Raw genomic sequence first — 4,405 nt, forward strand, 5'->3', positions numbered from 1 at the left:
CCTTTAAATCTGTTCCTTTGCCGGGTTGCACAATGCTCAACTTTGCCGGGAGAGGGCGCTGACGGCCATTTCTTGAGGCGGAGGCTTCGCTTCCCGGTTGTGATGCGCTTCTCTGATCTGGCTTCTGCAGTAGCCCCAGCTTCTCCAGCTCAGCTCCTGCCACGGGTACAGGCTCCTTCGGCGCAGGTAGCCAGCAGCACCCACCATCAGCTGCTTCCCCGTAGCACCCCACGCCTACCCTGGGAGCAGTGGAGCGCCTCTATCCCAGCCCCCTAAAGCATGGCTTTCCAGAAAGTTCCATGGGGCCAGCGCTGGACTTCAGCAACTTCTCTACTATCCAATGAGCCACAGCCGTTCCCTCTCCAACCAGGTCTGGAGCTGGGGCTGGATGGGGGCCCTTCCGGCTGGGGGAGAAAGTGATCTCTCCAGGCCCTGGGGAGGAAGGCTGCTCTTTATGTCTGCTATTCCGATATTTTTCAGAGTCCTCTTTACTTCTTACTAGCCAATCCCTTGTTACTCCAGCCCCCGGTTACAGTTAATAACTCTTTCTGTTAAAGTTTTCCCGTTCAAATTACTCTGTGCTTTCTCTCAGACGGAAATAGATCCCACATATCGTTATGAGGATCGGGAGGAGGGAGAGCGCTTAGCTCGTGCCTGACGGGCAGGGAGGACTCGGAAAACAGCAGTGACATCATCATCATCATCCCTGTCCTCGCCACCACCCTGTCTCCGTGTCAGTATCTTTAGAACACCCTCTTCCTTATTAGCCATTGCTGTGGTTTCGTAGTACGCATGGAGTTTTGGATCCCTCCACTCCTGCTGGACATGTGGATTGCTCCATATTGCCATGAGTACAAGCAGCCCTCTGACCCCCCTCTCCTAAGCACCAGCTACACGCTATGCCCTGAAGCACTAACCTACAGTAACTCACGAATCTTGACACCGTGCCTGTTGTATTAGTTTCCACAAATTTAGTGGCTTAACACTAATTTATTATCTTACACTTCCGGATGCCAGAAATCTAAAGTGAAGGTGTTGGCTGGGCTGTGTCCCTTCTGAGGAGGGCAGGGGAGAGCCTGACTTTTCCAGCTTCTAGAAGGCTGCCTGTGTTCCTTAGCTCCTGACCCCTCCCTCACATTGCTCCGCCCTCTTGCTCCCCCTGGCGGATCTACTACTAAGATCTGTCCGTAGCATCAGGCCCACGAGAATAATCCAGGATAACCTCCCCATCTCAAGATCCTTGTCTTGATCACAACGGTGGAATCCCCTTTACCGTGTAAGGTAACATAGTCGCAGGGTTCCGGGATTAAGAGGTGGACATATGTGAGCAGAATTTGTTCACCCTACCTCACCTGTGGAATAAATACTATTATTCTACCCATTTTACAGATGAAAAAACTGAGGTACGAGGAGAGTAAGTAACTTGCTCACGGTCACACAATTCATAAGGAGCAGAGCTGGGATACAAGCAGTCTGGCTCCAAAATCCACATTCTCTCAACACACAACTTTGTATAAATCTTTGCATACTAAATTTTTTAAATAAAGATTTTATTTATTTATTTGACAGAGACAGACAGCCAGCGAGAGAGGGAACACAAGCAGGGGGAGTGGGGGAGGAAGAAGCAGGCTCCTAGTGAAGGAGCCTCTTGTGGGGCTCGATCCCAGAACGCCGGGATCACGCCCGGAGCCGAAGGCAGACGCTTAGCGCCTGTGCCACCCAGGCGCCCCAAATCTCTGCATACTAGAGTAAGGATTTGTGTAGCCTACATTTCTAGAAGCAGAATTACTGGGGCGAAGTTTAACAGGTGTTGCCAAGTTGTCCTTCCCTACAGCTCTGTCAAATCCCACCAGCAGCACTTAAAATCCAGAAGTTCTCTTCACCCCAACTCCAGATGCTTTGAGGGCAGATTATTACTTGAATACACAAAACCAAAGGATTTTTAGGACTCCTTATCAACTTGGTAACTGAGAAATATTTCTCTTTCATGAAAGGAGAGGAACAATACCCTCCCATTCATAAAAAAAAAATTACAGTGGGAATAAAGAACCCTCAGTTTCCTAGGAAAAAATGAAAATACTTAGTTACCTTAATGTATTGCAGGACTGAAAATCCTGTCCTCACCTTGACTGTGACCCCAGCTTTATCTCCTTCTGCTCCGCCTCGTCAGAGGCACCGTGTTTGAGGGTGGGTTTGGGGAACTGGTATTACCCCCATTTTGCAGCTGATGACATAGAGGCTCACAGTGCAAGGGCAAGGTGGGCACAAGGAGACGACTAGGGCAAGGGACGCCGTCCCCTTCCTAAGACGGTTGCCTCTCTGGGCTGAGTTCCACGGTGGAAGCAGCGTTAGTTAACAGAATCCGTAGGCAAGCTCTCTTTCCTGGTTCTTCATTTGTGACTCTGCCTTCTAGTGTGGCCTGCCCAGCCCATGCTAGGCTTGGCCCCTACCTCCCTGCTGTCCCTCTGTGCACTGGGGACCCCCAGATCTCCCCTCCCCCCAGCCCAGTGGCCTTCCCTTTCTGCACCTGTTTCCTCTCCAGGTGAGGCCCCCGTGCACTGCACAGACCACACATTTGGTAGGTGCTAAGAGAACGTGCCACTAACTAAATGCCATCACATGAGCCCCATGTTCTTACACCGTCCCCTTCCACCGTGACTCCAAAGTGTCATCGCCATCACTTCACACTCCCAAATACACAGCTCAGGCTCTGGCTTCCCTCCTCTAGACTCTCTATTCTGGCATTCAAGACCTCTACTTGCTCCCCCCCATGACCGTAAGCTCCCCACCCCGCAATATTGCAAATTCCATATTCACAGTGTTGTCACTGTCTTCCTACGGGAGCTACACAGGAAAATCTCCAGTGGTTATTTCTATCTTGCTCTGAGCAGCCAACACCCTGTCCAACCCTCACTCTGTGTGACTGTCCTTCACAGGTACTTGGACAAGGAAAGGGAGACAATGAGTGCTGTGCTGAGTGGCTGTTCTCTGTCAGGTGAGGTACCGGGTGCTGTTCATTCCAATGTACAGATGAGGGAACTAAGGCTTCCAGAGGATAAGGTGAGTTCCCACAGCCGGTGAGAGGGCCTGAGCAGGAATTTGAACCCAGCTCTGTTGACATCGGTGTCCTTGCTCTTGAATCTGTTCCCAAAGGCCTCCCGACTAACGTTTCATAATCAGTTCTAGGATCTCACCCACACTCCATAGGGTGTGGCTGCAGGACTGTCCCCAACCCTGGGTTCCCTGAGACCCTACCTGAAGGGGGGGTCATTGCCTGCCTAGTCTCTCCTGGACACTGGGCTCTGTCCAGCTGAGGGGCTGGGTCCCCACTAGTGTCACTGGCATTTGAGCTGCTGACACCACTTTGCCACAGAAAACCCTCCTGCACAGGCAAAAGAGGGTTGGAAAAGATGCTGGCCTTGTAGACCAGACAGCCAGGTCGGCTGGGCCCAGGAGAGCAGGGGCCCTTCCTGGCCCTCTGGCCTCTTCTGTACTTTCTGGGCTGTTCCTCCTCCACTCTTCTCTTGTTGCTGCTTCTTCCCTCCCTGCCACAGGATTCCTGGACCTCCCCTGGACCTTTGCTTCATTCTCTGCCCCTGCCCCCCTCCTTGCTTCTCAGGGCCTCTGTCTCCTTGAGCTTCTTTCCTGGTCACTCAGTCATTCCACCAACACTGATGCCTCATTGGATCCTGGAGCTGCCCACTCGCTGGTGGGAGAGAACATCTGGCTTGGGGACAATTGTCCTCCCTAGGCCTCCATCTACTCCACTTCTCCTTCACCGCTTCACGTCTGTCTATGACTTCCTCTTCCGTCTCCCTATCTCTCCTCCTCTATGCCTCGGTTTCTCCATCCCCGGTCCTTTCTCAAGTTCTCATTCCCATAATAATGCAGGGAGGTGGACTCTGCTACCAACCACATTTTATTTTTTATTTTTTTAATTTTTTTAAAAGATTTTATTTATTTAGTTGACAGGAGACAGCCAGCGAGAGAGGGAACACAAACAGAGGGAGTGGGAGAGGAAGAAGCAGGCTCTCAGCGGAAGAGCCTGACGTGGGGCTCGATCCCAGAACTCCAGGATGACGCCCTGAGCCGAAAGCAGACGCTTAACGACTGAGCCACCCAGGCGCCCCACCACCCAAATTTTAGATATAAGGACACAGAGGCGCAGAGAGTTTGGGTGACCTGCCAGGGCCACACACCTGGTAACTGGTGGCGCCTGGCCAGCAAGTGCTTGGCTCCGGCTGCGTAGAGTTGGTCCCCTTGCCCGCTGCCCCGCCCACCGATCCCGCCCACACCCCGCCCCTCGTCTGCTCCGCCCACAGGCTCAGGCCCCGCCCTCGCCCCGCCCCGCCCCGCTCGGCGGCCCGAGAACCCGGAGCAGAGGCGCTCCAGCCTAAGNCGCCCC

General features: G+C 52.9%; 1 long non-coding RNA gene across 1 annotated transcript; it reads left to right on the plus strand.

The window, feature by feature from the left end:
• LOC117796663 lies at positions 1-4,389 on the plus strand. Its single transcript, XR_004621243.1, has 3 exons — positions 1-733; positions 2,937-3,060; positions 4,323-4,389. It is a non-coding gene; the product is annotated as an uncharacterized LOC117796663 (long non-coding RNA).
• The last annotated feature ends 16 nt before the right edge of the window (positions 4,390-4,405 follow it).

Source organism: Ailuropoda melanoleuca, chromosome 16 (genome assembly GCF_002007445.2).
Source record: "Ailuropoda melanoleuca isolate Jingjing chromosome 16, ASM200744v2, whole genome shotgun sequence".
Classification (NCBI taxonomy): Eukaryota; Metazoa; Chordata; class Mammalia; order Carnivora; family Ursidae; genus Ailuropoda; species Ailuropoda melanoleuca.